The 23,483-nt window shown below is 44.8% G+C and overlaps 1 protein-coding gene across 1 annotated transcript in view; it reads right to left on the bottom strand.

The window, feature by feature from the left end:
- Positions 1-13,056: 13,056 nt before the first annotated feature.
- Positions 13,057-23,483, bottom strand: part of LOC309859855 (ERO1-like protein beta) — a 132,287-nt gene continuing 121,860 nt past the window's right edge. The window contains exon 8 of the transcript XR_014308953.1: positions 13,057-13,069. The gene's annotated coding sequence lies outside the window, so the exon portion shown is untranslated. The remainder of the gene's footprint in view (positions 13,070-23,483) is intronic.

The raw sequence follows: 23,483 nt of genomic DNA, 5'->3' as shown, positions 1-23,483 counted from the left end.
CTCCAACTCTGTTCCCTTGCCCTTCACTCTAAATCCTCACCCTGACACTAAACCCAAAGCCTGATCTAGAAATCTGACTAAAACCTGAACCTGAACCCAAATTCAAACCCTTCACCACACTTTGCTTATGCATTTGCCATTGATGGATATTTGCAGTTTCTACCTTTTGGTTCTTGTGAACATTGTTTGCATTGGGGGCTAGGGTTAGGGTCTTGGATTGAGGTCAGGTCCAGGCTTGAGGCCAAGTTGAGGTCAGAGTGTGGGTCTGCATCAGGGCCATATTCAGTGCCACTGTTTGGGTCAAGGACTGTTGTAATTCCACATTGTTTCCAATTCGTTGTTCCTTAGCTATTTTGGGAGAAGTTGGGAGATATTGGGCTCCAATGCTGCTTGAATTTCCGGAATGAAATGGCTTCAGCTGGACCCGGGGAAGGAGCAAGACCTTCCACTGAAGGGTGAGCTCCCACAGTCATGCACTGCCTTCCATCGCCTGAAGAGGGCGCCAGAACCCAGCTCTGGCCCTGAGCCCAGGCTGCACAGCCACACCTGGGACTGGAGCCCTGCCTCTTCAGGACCCACTGTGGAGACTTCTGGAGAATGTGGGGCGGATCCCACCCTGACAGGACATGCTGAGGAGGGTGTGGCTCTGCATCCACACTGACCGGACCGTTGTAGAGGACGCGCCCACACTGACAGCAGTCCAACCTCCTAAGGACCAGACGCTGGAGGAGGTGAGGAGAAGCCGTTGGAGTGGACTGTCAAGGGGGTACGTGGTCTCAGGACCCCACAGAGGAAGGGCTCCCTGTGTAGATGCTGGGGCTTCCGTCCTTTTGTGTGCGATGACATGGCTTCCTGCTGTGCTGTACGCAGGGCTGTGGGGTCCCCCCTTTCTGGGCTCCGATGCTCCCCCCTCCGTCTGTGTTTGTGTGCTCGTGGATTCGGTTCCGGGGCTCCTCAGATGGTCTGCAGTCAAGGAGCGTCCGCCTGCTTCAGGGCTTGTGCTCCCCCCACCTCAGCCCTGCGGGGTCCTTCCCGTGTCCACACCCGCTCCAGGATGGCGCCGAGTCTGGAAGTTCAGGAGCCAGAGTGAGGACTGTAGACGGTTTTGGGGAGAGTAGGTATTTTCCCAGTGTGGGTTCTTCCCTGAGCACAGTGCCTCCCCATCTCCGTATGCAGCCCTCCCTGTCTGTCGTCATTGTTGCAGGGGTGTCAGAGGACAGGTCTGTCACCTCCTTGGTTCAGGGGCCTCCCGGGTATCTTGCTCTCTTGGATGCAGGTGTAAATGAGATTGTTCTCCGTAGTCTCTTTCTGATGGTTCCTTCTGAGCACGTAGAAATGCCACTGATTTGTACATATTGATTTTGTTCCTTGCAAGTTTCTTGAATTTACTAGTTGGATTTGCCTTAAACTCAAACTGCCAGTTATTTGACCAGCAGCATAGGTTTATTTGGGAAGACCAGAGAATGGCAGTCTGGGCTGAGCAAGCTATGGTCCCATCACAGGCAAGTGCGAGAAACAAAGGAGAGGAACATTATTTCATGGAGGAGGAAGAAGTTGGGAGGGGTGCTTAGAAGGAAAGTCCCCTGGAGAAAGGCAGGGTTCGGGGTGATGGAGAATTCTCACCAGCTGAGCTGCAAGCTCCTACAAAAAGTCAGGAGATGAACCTCCAGCTTCCGCTGTGAGGCCTGGAATTGGTGAGTCTCTCCTGTGAGGGATTGCAACGTGGGGTCTGTAATGGGTACTGGGCACCAGGCACCCCTTTCCAGCCTTCTAGCATCCCTTGTCCACTTTACTGGGGCATCCCTTCCTGCCTTTGCACAGTTCTAACCAGCTTGTGGTGGAACGTTGTGGAAAACTGGAATTCCAAATCCACTGCTTCTACTGCACCCAAGACATGGGGGCCCGTGATTTAATCCTCCCATGAGTCTCTTGCTAACATGTGGCCTCTCCACGTTGGGTGACCTGGATCTGGGAGGGCTTGGCCTCCATCCCAAAGTCTGATGTCCTCTCTACTTCTGTGCCATCATGCTAACATGGATGTTTGGAGGAGTTATTTCCTCTGCAGTGATTTCAAAGTGCAGCCAGCTTGTTATAGCAGCACAAATATGTGCTGTCTTCACACTCAGATTCCCCAGCTGTCATTTCTTTTTTTTTTTTTTAATAAACATATAATATAATTTTTATCCCCAGGGGTACAGGTCTGTGAATCTCCAGGTTTACACTCTTCACAGCATTCACCATAGCACATACCCTCCCCAATGTCCATAACCCCACCCCCTCTCTCAATCACCCTCCCCCCAGCAACCCTGAGTTTGTTTTGTGAGATTGAGTCACTTATGGTTTGTCTCCCTTCCAATCCCATCTTGTTTCATTTATTCTTCTCCTACCCTCTTAACCCCCCACGTTGCATCTCCACTTCCTCATATCAGGGAGATCATATGATAGTTGTCTTTCTCTTATTGACTTATTTTGCTAAGCATGATACCCTCTAGTTCCATCCATGTCATCGCAAATGGCAAGATTTCATTCCTCTTGATGGCTGCATAGTATTCCATTGTGTATATATACCACATCTTCTTGATCCATTCATCTGTTGATGGACACATAGGTTCTTTCCATAGTTTGGCTATTGTAGACATTGTTGCTATAAACATTCGGGTGCACGTGCCCCTTCGGATCACTACGTTTTTAACTTTAGGGTAAATACCCACTAGTGCAATTGCTGGGTCATAGGGCAGTTCTATTTTCAACATTTTGAGGAACCTCCATGCTGTTTTCCAGAGTGGCTGCACCAGCTTGCATTCCCACCAACAGTGTAGGAGGGTTCCCCTTTCTCCGCATCCTCACCAGGATCTGTCATTTCCTGATTTATTAATTTTAGCCATTCTGACTGGTGTGAGGTGGTATCTCATTGTGGTTTTGATTTGTATTTCCCTGATGCCGAGTAATATGAAGCACTTTTTCATGTGTCTGTTGGCCATCTGGATGTCTTCTTTGCAGAAATGTCTATTCATGTCTTCTGCCCATTTCTTGATTGGATTATTTGTTCTTTGGGTGTTGAGTTTTCTAAGTTCTTTATAGATTTTGGACACTAGCCCTTTATCTGATAATTCATTTGCAAATATCTTCTCCCATTCTGTCAGTTGTCTTTTGGTTTTGTTAACTGTTTCCTTTGCTGTGAAAAAGCTTTTGATCTTGATGAAATCCCAATAGTTCATTTTGCCCTTGCTTCCCTTGCCTATGGTGATGTTCCTAGGAACATGTTGCTGCAGCCCAGCCGTCATTTCTTTACCATGTTTTCCATTTCACATGGGATGCTTCAGTGTTTTTGACCCCACACCAGGACAATGTCCTGCAGAACCACCACATAACCTGAAATGAGGAGATCATTACAGAAGCCATCCAAGGGTTAGCATTAGGGACTAGGGACATGGCGGGACTGACCTGAAGACCCCATTGACAGCTGTCTGGGTGGCTGAGTTGACAGTGTAGGCGAGGGTGAGTGTCTGGCTCTGGCTTTGTGTCCAGGAGTCAGCTCAGTGTGGATGTGTCCTCAGCCGGGCATGCAGATTTCTGAATCTCTGAATCCTTTCCAGAGTTCCAAATGGCACAGTTTCCTTCTGGGTGGCAGGCTGAGTCCTCTGGGATTGCTCAGGTGCCCCCTATCCCTTGTGCTCTGAGGACAGGCTCCTGGGAATGGACCTATCAGAACCCAGCCGTGGCTTAGGGTTGGGGTCTAGGGGCATGGGAGGACCCATCTGAAGGCTCTGTGGAGAGCTTCCTGGACTGCTGAGCTGAGGATGTGGGTCAGGGTGAATGTCTGGCTCTGGATTTTTTGGACGAAGGTCCATTCACTATGGGCATGGCCTCGGGTGCACATGCAGATTTTTTTTGCTGTTCATCCTTTCCGGAGTTCTACATGGCATGGTTTCCTTCTGGGTGGCAGGCTGAGTCTTCTGGTATTGCCCAGGTGTCCCCAAATTGTAGGGCTTCTACTGCAAGGCCTCTGGGGTCAGAACCCTGAGATCCAATCCAAAGGTTATGGTTAGGGCCCACCACATGGCAGGCCTAATCTGCCAGCACTCTATCCCTCTTTTGGGGGGGCAGGGGGGAAGGGGTGGAGTCGAGGGATTGGTTCAGGGTGAGTGTCAAGCTCCAGGTTTGCATCCAGGGTCCTGCTGAATATGGGGGTGTCCAGAGGTGGGAATGCAGATTTCAGTTCCTCTGAATCCTTTCTGGACTTCCAAATGGCATGTTTTTGGGGGGTGGCAGGGTGAGTCCTATGGTGTTCCTCACTGTCCCCAATCTCTGGGTCTTTGGAGCCAGGCTGTTGGGGACAGACCTCTCAGGATAGAATCTAGGCTTAGAGTTTGTGCTTATGGGCATGGCTGCACTGATCTGAAAGCACTGTGGTGAGGATCACAGGTGTCTGAGTTGAGAGCATGGTTCAGGATCAATATCAAAGTCTGGATTTGTGTCCAGGGGACCCCTGAATGTAGGGGTAGTCTCAGATGTCCAAGCAGATTTCCCCTACTCTGAATCCTTTCCAGTGTTCCAAATAGCCTGGTTTCCTTCTGGGTGGCAAGCTGAGTTCTCTGGGATTCCTCAAGTCTCCCCAAGGGGAGGGCGAGACAAGACCTTGCAAGGGCAAGATACTTTTTATAGTAAAAGAATTCACCAGATGGGGCTGAACAGCAGAAAAGACACAGCTCAAGAGTAAATCAGGGAACAGGAATATCATGTCAAAAACTTCTTTGAGAACACACTACAGAGCAAGGGAAGATAGGAGAGAAAGCTGAGATATAAAGGACAAACCATACAACTTTACAACATCATTCCCTACTCGTTTATTTCCACTGCCGTCAGCTCCTTCCCAGTGAAAAATAAGTCACCTGAGCCAGCCTTTTTTCTTCCTGAGCTTGGGGCACTGCAACCCCATCAGAGGGGCCAATGGCACCCCTGCACCTGCTGAGCTGAGCCCATTTGTACTCCAAAAGTGAGCAGGTATAAGCCTGGCCCTCTGGTGCCCCGTGGACTGTGGAAGTCCTTCCTTCTGGACCCTGCTTTGCTGCTATTTCTTCCCTAACCCTGATCTCAAACTAGGGATTGCTCCTGGAGGAGGATCCCAGGCAGATGAGGCTCAGGAGGGCCTCCCTGCCTGGAATCTCCGTGTGGGGAGTGCACAGCCCTTGCATTTTGCCCAGGGACTTGTAAAATGCAGAGAGGCAGATTTCTTTTCTCTCTTTCTCTCTCTCTCTAGCCTCATACCAACCAAGAGTTCTTAGAACTTTCTTCAGTGACTTCTAGGTGTAGCCTGGCCACTGTTTCTACAGAAAGGCCACTTGAGCATGATCAAACACATGTATAAGCAATTACATTAAAAAAAAAAAAAACAACAACATGATGCACACAAACCTTTGACAGCAGCACAGGACGATCAAGGGACCAGAGTCCCTACCTTGGGCAATAGTGGCAGAGGCCAGGTTCTGCCACCCAGGACCCTGGACCTTTGGCAGTTTCCACGATTGCAAATCCATACATGCAGAATCCTGAGGGACAACCTACTAACTGCAAAAGAGCAAAAATTCATCAGCATTCAGAGAGTGGAATTCCATTTGAACTGGAAAAGAAAGAAGCAGGCTTGTTGTGAATCCAGCATGGAGAACAGGCATATATAAAGGCTACTGTATGAGTCATGGAAACTATTGTTTCTCAAGGGTCATGTTGTCTCTGTAAAATGCTATGAGGACTCTCTCTTGGGGAACTTCTGCTTTCCTAGCAGTGACCCCCCCCCCCCCACCGATTCTGCTTTGCTAGTCCCATGGATTCCTGGGAATACAGTTGCTAAGCTACACTGTCCTCATGGCAACACTTGTTAATGGACTGAATGTTTGTGTCTTGCCCCAATTCAGATGTTGAAGCCCTAACCCTCAAGGAGTGCCATCAGGAGGTGTGGGCTTTGAGAGGTGATGAGGTCATGAGATTGGAACCCTTGTGAATGCGATAAAAGCACTCCTAAGAAAAGACCTGAGAGCTTGTTCTGCCAGATGTCAGCCATGCAAGGCTACAACAAGAATATGGGCATCTATAGATAATGAAGCAGGCTCTTGCTAGATATTAGATCTCCTAGGACCTTGCTTTTGGTCTTCTCAGCCTCTAGAACTGCAAGGAATAGTAAATGTTTTGCTGTTTCAGCCAACCAGTCTGTGATCATTTGTTGCAGCAGCCTGAATTGAATAAGGCAGAGCCCAAGTCCTGGTTAATCCCTGCTTCTACTCATTTCCCCTCAGAAAGAGCTTCTAATCCTGAACTGACCTCTGCTTTCCATATACGTGCTTCAGACTCCTTCTGTGAGAGCCCAGACTTTGTAAAAGATGCTTCCCTCCTCCCTCATGGCAACCATCATTCTATGACTCCTGAGGAATGTCCTCCATGACTGTATTGAGTCAATAAATCTGATTTTGATCCTGGAGTCCCAGGATCGAGTCCCTCATCGGGCTCCCAGCTTCATGGAGAGTACACTTCTCCCTCTGACCTTCTCCCCTCTCATGCTCTCTCTCTCTCTCTCTCTCTCAAATAAATAAATAAAAATCTTTTAAAAATCTGATTTTAATAGGCCATAAGTTTGTTCTTGCTGATCTTTGGAAGATTAGGCATTAGCCCTTCTGAGAAAGTTCTGAATGGCTGCTTCATGAAGGGGTGAGCTGTGTCCCCAAAGTCTCTTTTTCCTGCCTTCTAATCACAGATGCTGAGACAAAACCTCCCAAGTGCTGGTTTCTTACAGCACTTAATGCTTTGGCTTTGAAGTTCCTCACTTGACAGTTCTGCTTTAATCAGTTTGTGACAAAGCAGCCAAATGGTGGTGGATGGAGAATGCACTGATAAATTTAATATCAGGGGAAATTTTTTCTAGTGTCAAGCGTGCGTATGTGTGTGCACACACCATCCATGTGCTAAGCATTATGGTAAATGTCTGACAAGAACTAAAACATCAAAAAGTCAGGATACCCTACATCCTAAACTATGAAAAACAGGGTCAAAGAATAAGAAGTGGCGAAGAGAATCAAGATTTGAGGCAGTTTGACTTCACAGCCAGCCTTAACCAATAAGCATGTACACCTGTGTCTAGTTTCAGCTCTGTGTAACCTTGCAATAACCTAAGATAAGCCCTTAATCTCTCAGGTTCAGGCTCTTGTTCCAAAGAGGGAAGGGGCACAGGTTGAGTACCTCCAATGGGACTCCAAGCATTCCCGTTTCAGTTTGAGTAACTAAATGCAGTCTTTGTTTTACTGAAGGCCAAGCTTGTCCAGTGTGTCCACGCCACCAGCCAGCAGCATTTGTCCACACCATGTAACAACTGAGCAACATTCATAGGAATGGGGAAGAAAAGATGTCCATAGGTGTTGACAGATGTTATGCATGGAGGGACAGGAGCTGGGGCCATCACCTTTTTCTAGTGGCCTTCTCTGTTGAGTTAAAATAAATGGCAATTTATTTGCAATGACTTGGATGGAAGTAGAGGGTATTATGCCAAGGGAAGTAAGTCAGTCAGAGAAAGACAATTATCATATGATCTAACTCATATGTGGAGTTTAAGAAACAAAACAGAATCATAGGGGAAGAAAGGAAAAAAATAAAACAAGATGAAATCAAAGAGGGAGACAAACCAGAAGAGACTTTTTAAAAAAGATTTTTATTTACTTATTTGACAAACAGAGATCACATGTAGGCAGAGAGGCAGGAAGAGAGAGAAGAGGAGGAAGCAGGCTCCCCACTGAGCAGAGAGCCCGATGTGGGGCTCGATCCCAGGACCCTGAGATCATGACCTGAGCTGAAGGCAGAGGCTTTAACCCACTGAACCACCCAGGTGCCCCTCAGAAGAGACTCTTAATCATAGGAAATAAACTGAGGGCTCTTGGAGGGGAGGGGGATGGGTGGATAGGGTAACTGGGTGATGGACATTAAGGAGGGCATGTGATACATTGAGCACTGGGTGTTATAAAAGACTGATGAATCACTAACCTGTATGTCTGAAACTAGTATTATATGTTAATTAATTGTATTTAAATTAAAAATTTATTTTAAAATAATTTAAAAATAAAATAAGTAACAATCAAATCATGATCAGAGCTATCTAGCAGGGGGTATCAGATCTAGAAGTCAGTTAAATTTAAGGGGCTTGCCAAAGTTTAGGAGAGTCACATTAGGTCAGTTTCCTGTGGGAAGTCTTCAGGGGCAGTTCCAAAGACAAATATTATTAATATTTCTCCTTCCCCCATTCCTCCTAGAACCAAGGATGTTTCCTCCACTCACCCACTGGCCCTGTACGTAGGTGTTGCTTTCTCTCTACTAATCACAAAATCAGTGAGTAGCTATAACTTCACATTTTACAATATCCCCCAACCCCTGACCTCTTGTTTTTAATGGCCATGGGCAACAGGGACAAAGGCATTTTTAAAAAACTTACAGAGATCTATTATGCTCTACTACCTTGGCCCACATGGGCCACTGCAAAGGGATTCGGCGAACTGTGTATTCAGATTAGTGATCATTATCTTCAGAAAGGCAGGGACTGTGATAGACACAGGAAACAAAAAAGCAAGAATTAATGGACCATCAGAATAATGGAGTACCAACACTTTTTCGTCCCTGGCTTGAATCCTCAAGGTCGAGTGTCTCAACAGAATTTTCATTTTGGTCTCATCTGACTCACTTGTCCACCCCTGGGCCAGTTGGCAATTATACTAAGAACTGGAAATTTTTCTTAGAAGAGGAAAAGAGTATTTGTCAGGTAAACCCAAAATAATGTCCATGATAGGAAGTTAGGCCTTTTGTCATGGTACTCCATTAACACCCTCCTGACCGTTAAAGAAAAAAAAAATTTGTGATACCAATTAAAGACAGTAAGGAAGATTTTATTCAAGGGATGCTACTATGATGGGATTTTATTTTATAGTATGGGAGAGAGATCTAGCTCAGCTCAGACAAATGGAGATTTATAGCTAAAGAGCATGGTGGGGGTCACTGAATGTAAAATTAAGATGGAACATCAAGGGTAAGGATGAAGGGATTCTGACTAAATCATCTGGACAGTAATATTGTTGATGGAAGGCTAGGGTCATAAACTATTGAGAGCAGGGGATAAGGAATTTTTTAAAAGACTTATTAATACATTTTAGAGAGAGGGAGCAGGGGTGGGGTAGAGGGAGAGGGAAGGAGAATTTTAATCAGACTCTTCACTGAGCATAGAGCCTGAGGTGAGGCTTAATCTCAGGACCGTGAGATCATGACCAGAGAAGAAATCAAGAGTCAATCGTTCAACCAACTGCACCAACCAGGTGCCCTGGGAATAAGGGATTTGATCAGATATTAAGCATTGTGGATACTGAAGCACCTGGGTGGCTCAGTTGGTTAACTCTCTGGCTTTGGCTTAGGTCATGATCTGATCCCAGGATCAAGACTGGCATTGGGCTTGCTTCTCAGTGGGGAGTCTGGTTCTCTCTCTCCCTCTGCTACTCCCCTGCTCATGCTCTCTCTCTGTCAAAATAAATAAATCTTTAAAAAAAAAAAAAGAGTGGTAAGATACCACAGGTGAGAGATAAGGTATTTGATCAGATATCAAAAGTAGAATAGGAGATTGCTGAAAAATTGACTAAGCAGGTTTCTTGCTAAAACTGGGCTAAGTGGGCAGAGCCTGAGGTCAAGGCTGGACAGAAAGAGGACTCAGAGGAACTTGACTCAAGTCTGGTCAAGAAGAAAATCTTCATCATCCATGACCATTGTATTTTCTGCAGTCACACATTTTACTAATTCTTTTATCAGACATTCAGTGAACGAGAAACATGAACACAGCAGCAATAATAATAACAAATGTAAGCGCTCTAGCAGAGACAAAGGCAGTATAGGAATCCACCTCATCAGATTTAGAATATGCATGACTCCATGACTGAATTACTACCACTGCTTGACATTACTGTTGAGATTAAGATGTAGTAGAGAGGATCAGAGGGAAGGGAGGGAAAACTGAATGGGAGTCATCAGAAAGGGAGACAACCCATGTGGCACCTTTAACTATAGGAAACAAACTGAGGGTTGCTGGGGGGGAGGGGAGTGGGAGACATGGAGTAACTGGGTGATAGGCATTGAGGAGGACACGTGATTTGATGAGCACCAGGCGTTATCCACAACTGATGAGTTACTAAATTTTATGAAACCAATGATGTACTATCTAATGGCTAATTGAATTTAAATACCTAAAAAATACACTTAAAAAAAAAAGATGTAGCATAACTCACAATATCCTTTGAGTGGAAGAATGTGCGGACTTTCCACACCTCTGCTGTCCAAGTCCGATGGCTAGCAGCCACATGTGGCTAATGACCACTTAAAAGGTGGCCAGTTCAAATGGAGAAATGCTCTAAAATCAGAATAAACACTGGCTTTCAAAGACATATTGTAACCAAAGGTCAGAGAGTATTGCCACCCTCACATCGCAAACATTGCATGACTTCTACAGCTAATGAGAGTGGGACCCAAGATGGGAGAGGTCAACCTGAAAGTCCATGATGTCAGAAAGAACATGGGGAAGAAAGTGTTATAATCCTGGATTGGATGGACTGAGGACGGTCAGAATGCCTTTTTTTTTTTTTTTTTTTTTTTGGTGATTCTGTATACGGACAAGGAGAATTCACTGGAGATGACATCTGTATGCCTCACATTTTCAAGGGAAAATTATGAAAATGCATATAGACCCACAGCCATAGTTTAATTATGTTTGAAATGTATTCAGACCTACTCCAGTCAGTAAATTGCATACTTTCACATTTAGCTTCTCAATTTTCTCTTTGGCCCCTCCCATTCTTGAAATCCCAACACAAATCCCATCTCTTGCCTAAGGACCATAAACTACCTCACTATCAAAGGCCACAGTTCATTCATTCATTTGATTCATTCAAAGCAACCTAATCTTGAGTGATGTCTTAGGCGCTCTTCTAGGGACTGGTGACACGGTGAACAAAACAGGTAAAGATCTCACTTTCATGGAGCCTACCTGGTATTTAGGGAAAAATCTTTCCTTATCAACATGAAAAGTATTATTATGGATGTTGCTTAGAATTTCAGGGTTTTTTTTTCTTGACAGTATCTCAGGTGATCATCTTTGAGGTGGTTCTCCTGAAAATCCCTTTGCAGGGTACTGATTCAACTTTCTGAGTCAGACACTTTCCTAAAGACAGGGGTCACAGGAAAAGTGACAACTGTCACTCTTGCAGTAAGAACAGGGATCACAATGCTTCAAACATAGATATGCTGCTCAGCTGTCAGAAAGTCCACAAGGCTCCAAATGTGTGTGGCCAACTAATGGAACCTGTAACTCAGAGGTTATGAGAGCAATGGGAAATCCCTCTAGTTAAGGACTCTCCTTGACGGAAGCTTGACAATGGCCTTGATTCACTTACTATGATGTTTAGGTAATTATACACATTAAGAAAAGTGCACAAGGCACTTACATTTCCATGATACCATCAAGGATATTGTTGTTTTATTAAAATGTTACATCTAGAGCTGTAACGTATAGAGTAGTTAAGTCAATCACTATGTGCTACAGGTGAGACTATTGTAACAGCCATACTTCCATAAAAAAGAAAAAAAAATTTATGGTTTCTGATCTAGGAATCAGCCAGTGAATAATTCTATATCAGTGTCCAGTTACTGGGCTAAACATGTAATTTATTTATACTTCTGAGGGTAAGCTGAATTGTGATCACTGAGCCAGCTGTGTTCTAGTAACTACTCATTTACCCAACATAACAGATATAAGAAGGTAAAAGGCTTCTAAGGAGACTGGTTATTTTTATTTTAAACCACACCTTGGCAGGTATAACTTGCAACGTGTGCTTAGTGGTAAGATTTCTGGTATTTACTTTCTCCTTCCCTCGGCAAGTCAAGTTAGTTAAAAAGTAACTAGAGTTGAGTCCATTGTTTTTCTTAAATGTTTACAGAGCTATAGAACTCTCAAGCTTTCTTTACTAGACAGGATTAGATCACATTAGTGATAAATATCAGAATGATTTACATTGCTAAAATGAGAACTGCCTGTTAGTTAGGAGAAAACTCATTTTTATAACCAACAGATTGGCTAGGCTATAGATTAATGAGTGCTATGGGTGGGGTGATGAAAGTGATACATTCAATGACCTGTGGAATTTGTTCTGTAATTTCCTCACTCCTCTGGTCATCAGAGCGTCTTCTTCAGTACCCAGCACTGCCCATAACTGCATTCAGAAAATCACTCTACAAAAATGGTTATGTTTTGCCTTTTTTAAAATTTTTTTAAACATTTTATTTATGTACTTGACACACAGAGAGAGAGAATGAGAGCACAAGCAGGGGGAGCAGCAGAGCGAGGGGGAGAAGCAAGCTTCCTACTTGGTGGGATTGCACAAGGCTGAAGAAGACAGAATGGGAAAGGGACAAGGAGAATAGTGGGTTTCGGCTTCTTGGAAACAGATCCCACATTTATTTCTATGTTTATCTCACTGCTCTAAACCCAGGTCACAGCACAGTGCCTGCAGCAGAGTCATGGAAGTGCTCCAGAACTGATAACTTTGCTATTTATACTACTAAAATTCCCCCACAAAGGGCCAAGTGTCATAGCGTCTCTCAGTTCCCCACACTGAACACAATGAAGAATCAAACTATCCGGTTAAGGATGGCGAGAGGCGTTTAACAGGACCCAGATCACAGGAGCCATATTGTATTGCAGGACCAGGGGTCTTACCAGTGACTAGGTATTCACTCCTCTTAAGAGGCTAGCTCCTTGGATCTCCCTCTTTAATCCTCTGAACCTATGTCTGACATCAGAAACAAAAGTAAACATAACTTATCACCCTTGTTTATTTTTTACTATTATTTGATACAGAGGAAGAGAGAGATCACAAGCGAGGAGAGAAGCAGGCAGAGGGAAGGCAGGCCCCCCACTAGAGCCTGGTATGGGATCCAATCCCAGGACCCTGGGATCATGACCTGAACCAAAGGTAGATGCTTAACTGAGTAAGCCACCCAGGCATCCCTTATTGTCCTTCTTTAAAATTTAATGTATTCTCTCTCCCTCTCTCTTTGTCCCCACTCTGTCACTCATACTCACACAATCACAGAGTCACAGACAATAGCAAGGTATTTCCCATTCTAATTCGCTAAGGCACTATGAGCTTAAGCGCAACAGAATCACTTTGCCAGCTGCTGCTCTACCGTGCCCTGATCCCTTCTCTGTCCCCAAGCTCGATCTATAACTCAAGTGTCACGGTGGTGGCTCTTTCTGCCCTCCCTCCACAAGGCTGTCATCAGCACACTCTTCCCTGTGGCTCCACTCCTCGGCACTGACTGCCTTTGGCCTACTGGTATGCCCTCTCCTAGAGCCTTTCCACTCTCTCTGAGGGGAAGAGAACCCTTACTTCTCCCCTGTGGCTGTCACGTGTCCGCTATATATTGTGACGAGTGGCCTGATTAAGAGATTGGGAACTAAAAGACCGGCTTCTGGTTATGGATAAAACTAACTCTGGAGCTTGGGACACATGACAGCAGCACATGGTGGTAGAACTGAGATGGTTAGGGAGTTAATCTGCATTTTCACATCTGGTCAGCAGCAGAACAAAGAGGACACCGCAGATCTCCCAGAACAGTACTCTTCAAGTAACTTACAGCACCATCCTTCTCCAGCTTTGGGAGTAGCACTTTTTCAACCCAAAACTCTTGATTCTAGGCAGCACTCTGAGAGATATTCCCTCCAGAATCACCCCTGGCTGGAAGTAGTGGTTGGCCAAGTTCTCCCAAATATCTTCCCTTCAGTGTTGTGCTTGCATCAAACTCAAAACTGTGGCACGTACGGGACTTTCCTGTCAGCCTCTAGCTCTAATGCCCTATTGGACTTCAGAGGTGCTCTTTTATACCCACTTACCTTATAACATCAACGTGTGACTCCTCTAGAATTCTCTCCATGGTTTTTCTCCTGTACTGATTGTTATGGACTGAATTGTGTCCCCACAAAAGTCATATGTAGAATTCCTAATCTCCAGTGTGACTGAATCTGGAGATAGGGCCTACCTAGAAGGAGGTACTGAAGGCTTGGTGAGGTCACGGGAGTCCTAATCTTCTAGGACTGGTGTCCTCATAAGGGGGAAACACATGAAAGCACTCCCCCTACCCCACTTCTGGGGGTCCACAGAGAAGAGGTCATCTGAGGGCACAGTTGAAAAGATAGTGATCTATAGACCAACAAGAAAAGGCTCACTGGAGACCAACCTTGCTGGCACCTTGATCTAGAACTTCTGGCCTCCAGATCTGTGAGAAAATACATTTCTGTCATTTAAGCCCCCCAGCCTGTGTTTGGTATAGCAGCCTGAGTAGACAAAAATATACTGATAAAGCCTTCTTTAAAGCTTGGGAGAAACTTTCTATACACTGTGCTCCATGCTTTTGGGTCTAACCCTTCTCTCCATAGCCATTGCTAATATTTGAGCCAGAGAAGTCATAAATACTAGGAATGTTGGAATTGGATAGGGGATCAATAACCATCTAACTCAGTATCCCCAGCCATGAATAATTAACACACACACACACACACACACACACACACACACACTACAAACATGGCTATCCCACTTAATTACATTGGTGATTTCTTGATACCCAAGCCCACATGCCAGCTCCCCTTTGGAGTACTAACCTCACTATCTCCCTGTGACCTACCCACCTCCATGCAGACCTAGGACCTTATACCTCAACTCCTGCCAAGCTACCAACAAAAGTTTATGATTCAGTTCCTACCTATCCTGCTTTATTCATGACCTCTTAAAGTCTAGTGACCCATCCTCCTCTTCTTTCTAAAAAACAAAACAAAACCCACTGCTTCCTGGGAACCTTTCAGATTTTTTTTTAAATTTTTTATTTCTTTTCAGCATAACAGTATCCATTGTTTTTGCACCACACCCAGTGCTCCATGCAATACATGCCCTCCCCAATACCCACCACCTCGTTCCCCGTACCTCCCCCCCACCTCTTCTAAATCCTCAGATTGTTTTTCAGAGTCCATAGTCTCATGGTTCACCTCTCCTTCCAATTCCCTCAACTCCCTTCTCCTCTCCATCTCCCCTTGTCCTCCATGCTATTTGTTATGCTCCACAAATAAATGAAACCCTATGATCATTGACTCTCTCTGCTTGACTAATTTCACTCAGCATAATCTCTTCCAGTCCTGTCCATGTTGCTACAAAAGTTGAGTATTCATCCTTCTTTCAGATGTTTTTTACCTCTATAATCTACTGGAGGATAACAATGTACCAGAACCCTTGAGTGACCATTAATGCCTATTGGTCACATCGTGTATGCTACATAGGACCCTATTCTGTGTTCTTAATAATCATGGCTCTGGGGGCGCCTGGGTGGCTCAGTGGGTTAAGACAGTGAGAGAGAGCATGGGAGGCGAGAAGATCAGAGGGAGAAGCAGACTCCCCATGGAGCTGGGAGCCTGATGTGGGACTTGATCCCGGGGCTCCGGGACCGTGACCTGAGCCGAAGGCAGTTGCTTAACCAACTGAGCCACCCAGGCACCCTAAAAAGAGCTTTTGATGTACAAATTGAAATTTGAAATTATTCTAATTTTGAAATTTATTCTCTTCCCTCTCCCTGGAGAATTTCTTTCATGTCCTTTTTAAAAAAAGATTTTATTTATATATTTGACAGAGAGACACTGCAATAGAGGGAACAGAAGCAGAAAGAGTGGTAGAAGGAGAAGCAGGCTTCCCACCAAACAGGGAGCCCGGTGTGGGTCTCAATCCCAGGACCATGGGATCATAACTGAGCCTAAGACAGATGCTTAACAACTGAGCCACTTAGGCACCACTTGTTTCATGTTCTTAATAAAACTGAGAGGTTGTTTTTTTTTTTATAGAATATGGATCATCACCATGATTCTATAGTGCCTTGCTTGGCCGAGATATAAAAGTATACAAGCATCAGCTTTCAAAGGATTACCTCCAGCAAATTCTTATGTTTACCATAATGTTAATTTTTAAAATTTACTTGTTTAGATGCAGTACAAAAAACAGATGTTTGTCATTTTTGTAGCAAATTATTACTGGTTTTCCATTCATCTTTGAGAGTCCTGGTGAAGATGTTTGGTTCCCCTTGAAGTACTGAAAAGAAGATTCTAAAAAATATTTCGGAGTGACTGGGTTGTTCAGTCGGTTGAGTGGCTGCCTTCGGCTCAGGTCATGATCCCAGGATTCTGGGATCGAGTCCATCTTCAGTCTCTCTGCTCAGCAGAGAGCCTGCTTGTACCTCTCTCTTTGCCTGAAGCTCTGCCTACTTGTGCTCTCTCTGTCAAATACATAAATAAAATCTTTTTTAAAAATTGGAAGGACTCCTCAGTCACTCTTTCCTACTATCCCCATTTGTACATAAGGAAAGGCAGTGCAAACCTGGAGGGAGGAGCCCAGAATAAAAATGAAAGAAAGAAAGAAAATGAAAAAGAAAGAAAATGAAAGGGGAACTGGCTGAGAGACTAGAACCGAAGGTTCACCAAAGTATAGCCTTCCAGGAAGTAGAAAATGGGATGTTTGCTTCCAGCTTGGAGAGTATGGGAGCTTGGGTAAAAGAAACAAGCAAAATCCCGATGATTACGAGGCTCTGGAGGAATGGGGTGGGGTACCCAGGTGACCAGTAGGTTACAAACCCTGATTCTACCCATTTTCATTAAAAAGAAAAAAAAATACCCTGCAGTTCATCCTCTTCATGCCCCTCCCTCCTGCAAAGAGAGTACAAAGCAGTGACTCTCAAGGTACATAAAAATGAGTGAGACATACACCAACAATCACAAACGTTTCAGAAAAATCAAACCAAGGAAAAAAAGAAAAGCTTTAATATGTTTTATCCTTTCTTTCAAGAGAGAATATGCACCTAAGTGGGGGGAAGTGTTAGGCATTAACATCAATGTAATTAAATTAATCATATGGATGAGCCAGAATATCTTATCATGAAATGAGAGCAGGCAGTTATAAAAATAATTAACGGATATCTTGGAAATACAAATAGCAACAGCAGTAAAAAGAAACCTTTCAGGGACGCCTGGGTGGCTCAGTTGGTTGGACGACTGCCTTCGGCTCAGGTCATGATCCCAGAGTCCCGGGATCAAGTCCCGCATCGGGCTCCCAGCTCTATGGGGAGTCTGCTTCTCCCTCTGACCTTCTCCTCACTCATGCTCTCTCTCACTGTCTCTCTCTCTCAAATAAATAAATAAAATCTTTAAAAAAAAAAAAAAAAGAAAAGAAACCTTTCAAAGAGATGGGTTGAATAGCAGAATGAGCACTGCTTAAAACCAAACCAGAGAGATGGAATATCAAGCTAAGGAATTCTCTAAGAAGGCAACCCAAGGAAGAAAAAGACAAAAGCTCTGAGTGACAGGTAAAGAATTATAGAAGACAGACGTAAAAGTTCCAGTAGAGGTCTACAGACATCCCATTGGTTTGTCATCTTTCCTGCTTATCTTCTCAGCAAAAAGTAAAGCACCTCAGCGCCGGTGGACTTTTTCCCAGTTATTGTTGGCTTCTGGCTCAGAGTCTCAAAGTGCTGGTTTGGGCCCCAGTTTTCCCCCAGGATTCCTCTACCAGCACCTGTGACTTTTTCAGACAGCCTCCTCAGGAAGCCCAGGACAACCAGCAGCTTCAGGGCTACCCAGTCCCTAGCACTGCGCCTCCTAAGCTAACACTTCATTACACTCTACCCGTCGAGAGCCGGTCTGAGGCGATGCCCCAGGACTCCAATGAGTCCAGCTGCCAGATGCCAATCCAGCGATGAGAAAGCTCCTGAGCTCCAGAAAGCCACATGGGGACGCTGAGCCCCAAGGCCCCTGCATTATGGTCCTGCCCCTCCATGCAGACCCCGCCCCTTTATCAGCCAGGCTCTGTTGGAGTGTGGGGCCTCGTGGGAGTTGTGGTCCCCCCAGGGCCTCCAGCCTCCTGTGGGAAGGTGGGGCTGGCAGCTGGATGAACCCGGGAACCACAGCTGCGAAGGACGCCTCTGCCTCCCTGGGAACTCAGGCTCTATGGCGGCCAATTAGGCAGGACCACGTGAGTCTCCAAAACAAGAGCAGGAGCAGGCTGGGCGCCTTCCCCTAGGCCCGCCACCCTTCCCGCCCTCCCGCTCTCTCGCACTCCCTCACTCCCACAAGTCCCCTCTCAGGTTTGGAACTTGATGAGGGAGCAGGAGGCTGACTGAGGACACAGGAAAAGCTGGCACCTTGCACCTCCTCTCCACCCACTCCCCTCGGTAATATGTGTAACATTCCTCAGGCACCCGACCGCCATAAAGGAGAAACAAAGAGTTAACTTGCAGAGATCACAATCCTGCAAGACAGGCATCTCCCAACTATATTGATGTTAATGGCTTGGTAAAAGACAACTCCTCTTTAGCATATGAAAACTCCGTTGAAACCTCCCTTTCCCTCCCCTTCCCCCAACCACAGAGTACTTAACCTGCCATCTCTGTCAACCCGGGTTATCCGCTCTTCCTGCCCACAGGTCCTATCTCTGTGCTTTAATAAACCACGATTTTGGAGCAAATATGTCTCAAGAGTTCTTTCTTGGTCATCGGCTCCGGACCTCAGCCCACTGAACCTCACCTAGGTTCTATAACTTCATCAGCTCTTTCCCTTAAAAATTGATGGTCCATATGGTTTTAAAATTAAATATACTAAGATGTTATTTTCTTTTTAGAATCCTGTCCTTCACATATTGTTAAGGGGAAAAAAAAAAAAAAAGCTGTCTCCCACTGAGTGTGAGCTAATGAGTCTAACAGCTACTCAGGTGATACCAAAAATCCATCATGGTTCCTCATTCCCAAAGAAGATTCACTGCCTTTGGTGGGGGACAATAACAAGGTCATTCTGGAGGTGGAATGCCTGGCCATGGTTCCTCATTGGTCTGTCAAGCTTCAAACAGGGAACTTCTTACAGTAAGATGCCAGTTTCACCACTGTCCCAGCTGCTTTTCTTGTAGCCCCTACACAATTTTTGGATATTCTCCTTCAAGGAATTTTCCCTCCAGCCCAGTTCTCAAGAGCTAAAGGTTGCTCAACTCCCTTGCAACTCCCTGGTGCCAGCTTCAGGCCCAGGTCCTTCAAGCAAAGTCCTTAATGCCTCTCAGTGATGAGGGAGCATGAGGCTGGCTGAAGACAAAGCAAAAGCTGGTGCCTTGCACCCCCTTACCCCCCTCTCCATCCGCTCTCCCTCAGTCCTATGTGTAGCATCCCTCAGGCAGCCCTGACTGCCATGAACAATAAGCAAATAGTTAACTTGCAGAGCTCACAATCCTGCTAGACAGGAGTCTCCCTTGGCTTACAAATGTCCTAAATCTCACTAACAAAGACGATTGATATTAGGATTGTGACATCCCACCAAAAAGTCTCCCAACTATCTTAATCTTAATGGCTGGTCTAAAGACAACATTGATCAAGCCCCAACAGCAAGACCTCAGGTAGGCCTGGGAAATCCTGGCACCTTGTAGGCCCTCTTTAGCATATGAAAACGCCATTGAAACCTTCCTTCCCCTCACCTTCCCCCAACCGCAGGGTACATAACCTGCCATCCCTCACAACCCGGTGCACCTGCATCTCCGCCTGCCCACAGGTCCTTGTCCCCGTGCTTTAACAAACAACCTTTAATAAACAACCTTTTTGCACCAGAGACGTCTTAAGAATTCTTTCTTAGCCGTCGGCTCCAAACCTCATCCCACCGAACCTGACTTAGGTTCTGGGACTTCATCATCAGCACCTACTGCTCTCCTCTCCTGTTGGTTTCTCCGGAAGGGGTCTTCTCTAGCTCTTCTAGCAGGAGATGGGCACTTCCCCTCTACCCCTATTGCCAGACCAACCTTACCTATCCTGCAGGGTCAGGTCGGCCTGGCTTTTTATCTGTTGTTCTCTTCTGAGTGTTTAGTTTGTTATAGATACCATACTTTGCTTTTGTCAGGATTTACTCTGGACTATCAAAACCCTTTTCTTGTGCCAGTGAAGCCTAAGAAACAGTCCTGATGAGAGAACCAGGAACTCGAACAGATCATATTTATCCTTAATGTTCTGTCCAAAATGAAAAATACATTTCTGAGGAGGCTCAAGATCTCTGAGAAGGGAAGTTTCACCAAGTCTGTCATGTAGTGGCATCAATTTCGATGCTGTGTCAATTTTCCTACTTTCCCAGCTAGTAATTCTCTACCTCAGAAAGCCCACTCTCAACTGTTTCTTCTCTCAAAGGCAGTTGCTCTTAGAGTCTGCACATGGCACTTGGGGCCTGCTGGTAGTTGGCTACTGCCCTCTGTACCTTGGGTCTAACAGCTGCGGGGCATCAAGATGAGAACGTCTCTTGTTCTAAGACTTAATATAGTTTGGGGCACATGGTAAGCAATAATCACTTTTTTTGTTGAGCCAAGTGTTCGACCTTTCTTAATTATTCTAGTACCAAAATTTACTTGTTCTAAGATTTGTCCTCCCCCCCCCCAATTTTAATATCTCTTGAGGTGGCACTCACCTTGCACTTGATGACATATTCTAGTTTAACTGACAGCATTTCTCTTTCTTAGTCGAACATAAACTATAGTGCATCTTACCCTTAATGAAAGCTAGGATGCAATTAAATACTCTGTTATGGTTACGATTCTGATATTTTAAATCCTCCAGTAGCTCCCTGTGCCCCCACAGTGTAGTACCTCACCTCCACGGCATAGTATACAAACCATCTCACCCCAATGTTAACCCCGGAGCTCAGCCTCCATCCCCAGGTGATGCTGCCAGATCAGTTGTCGGTTGTCATGAACTGGCTATAGTTTCCCAAATGCACTGTGCTGCCTCCTGGCACTTTGAAACTTGACACACTCATCCTCATTCTTCTGCTTTGCCCTTGTGTATCACCTCCCCCTGAAAATCTGTTCCTAAGTGGCTTTTCCCAGCTCCAACCTACCCTTGGCAGTCTTTTATCTCCCTGTGGGAAAACCTGTCACACTGCACCATGGACATGCCCGTTGTCCCCCTGAGAAGAGAAAAGGGACAGTGAGGGCCCCCCAGCATTTGCAGCTCTAGTGCAAAGCCCCATGGCTGGCTTGCAGGAAATGCCGGATCATGAAGACAAATGGAGATCATCCTCTGGCTAAAATCAGCTCTTCTTTGCCTATCGCAGGATCTGGATCAATAAATAGCAGCCAGTTATTATTGCTGTTTTTCTAGGGATTTTTTCCCCATATATTTCTCAGGTCTTTACTCTTTTTATATCACTTTAATTCAGGCTTCAACCACTTCCTAGTCATATCAGGTGAAATCATTTTCCTTCCCATACCTTCGATGTATTTCACACCTAGTAATTTTTTTTAAAGATCTTATTTACCCATTTGACAGACAGATCACAAGTAGGTAGAAAGGCAGGCAGAGAGAGAGGGGGGAAGCAGGCTCCCTGCTGAGCAGAGAGCCCGATGTGGGGCTCCATCCCAGGACCCTGAAATCATGACCTGAGCCGAAGGCAGAGGCCTAAACCACTGAGCCATCCAAGAGCCCCCATACCTGGTAATTTTAAATCAACGTGGATTTGCTGCATCAAATAGTTCCTTCTTCTTCAAATATAAATATATAAAAATATTGATCAAGTCACTCACATGTCTTAGAAAATGTCATACCTTTAGTAGCAAGCTTGAAATCTTGGCCATTGGTTTTGATTTTTGTTTTGGTTTGGTTTTTGTAATTTTAAAAATCCCTCCAGCCCTTGGCTCTGTCTGACCTGATTGCTTTCAGCTGTTTCTGCAACAAAATTGTCCCGGTAGCGAAAACTCTCATTGTTTTCAGTGGCACCCTCTTCTGAACACTTTGTTAATAAAAAGCTTTTTTTTTGGGGGGGGGGTATGGTAAATCTGGAACAACAATGAGGTATTTCACAGAGGTGAACCACAGATAAATTTCTCTAAGGGTGGGGTGAGGGTTACTCAAAAAGAAACTTTACAAGGCTTTTAAAGATATCGATAATCATTATAACTTAACGTGACTTATTGTTACTGTGCTCTTAACTGGTCAAACACTTGTTGGCTCCCAAGAAAGACTAACATAGTTCTAGATGGTTCTAGCGGCGTTCTAGCACAGGGTCTCATGAGGCAGGGATTCTAGCCACTGGCTGTGCAAGGCATAAGGCCTGTTAGTGATTCTATTTTTTCCTCTGCAGAATGGGCCCCCAGGTCCTTTCTACCCAAATAAATAATGTGGTGATTCTCTCAGTGAGTTGTACTTTTGGTTTAAACAGCCAACTGTCTCTTAAAAAGGACTTTTGTTTAAAGTCCTTTAAAAAAAATAGTCCTTTTAAAAAAATCTTTTTTTATTTTTTTATTTTTGAATCCCATATGTTTACTCTGATCCTGGAACTTTGTCATTTTGACCTTCTCTGCTAATTAAAATATTCTCTCCAAAATGTCAGTTATTTGCAGGTACTTGCACTGTAGACATTCTTTACATATTTTTTAAAAAATCCATTCACGATCCTTAGTGAAAATCTCGGGAATCTGAAAGAATACCATTTGCTATTCATCGAATAGTTACTGTCTCCACTAAGTGACAGGGCTTCCGAGAACGTGAGCTCACAAGAGATGCAGGCTTTTTTCCACTTTCTGCTACCATGTTCATTTCTATGTTACTCAGAGGAGCCTTCTTTGTAGAAACATATTATCCAATCTTTTAAAAATCATAAAGCTGAATTTAAATCCTGTCCCTTCATTCCCCACAATGCTTAAAAAGCCAAGCAAATTTTGTTCCATTTTTTAAGAGCCCATAGATGGCATTTTTTAATGTTGCGTTTTTGAGTTTTCATCACTATTTATGTTACTTCTACTTCACAGATAAACAATTGCTAATGACAATGTGAACTTCCTACAAATATGCAATCAAAATCCTTAGGTACACATTACTGAAGTTCTTCATTCCCTTTAAACATTATTTCCCTCTTGATGTGCATTCTTGTTTTGTATTGTATTGCATTATAAAGGTTTTTTTTTTAAACAGACTGCATTTTTTATAGTAGTTTGGGGATCAAAGTAAAATTCCCTTTTCCCACATACACACAGCCTTCCCCATTATCAACATCCTGTACCACGGTGATAATTTGTCACCCTCACTGACCCTACACTGACACATCATTATCACCCCAAAGTCCACAGTTTATGTTAGAGTTCACTCTTGGTGGGGCACCAGGGTGGCTCAGTGGGTTAAGGCTTCTGCCTTCGGCTCAGGTCATAATCTCACGGTCCTGGGATCGAGCCCCAGACCAGACTCTCTGCTTGGCAGGGAGCCTGCTTTCCCACAAACCCTGCTTTCCCTGCCTGCCTGTCTGCTTGCTTTGATGCCTGTCAAATAAATAAATAAAATCTTAAAAAAAAACTTTTCTCATAGAGTTCACTCTTGGTATAGTA

The sequence above is a fragment of the Mustela nivalis genome (assembly GCF_964662115.1).
Source record: "Mustela nivalis genome assembly, chromosome: 2".
NCBI lineage: Eukaryota > Metazoa > Chordata > Mammalia > Carnivora > Mustelidae > Mustela > Mustela nivalis.
Note: the sequence above shows the minus strand (reverse complement) of the source record. Positions and strands in the feature narration are given on the sequence as shown.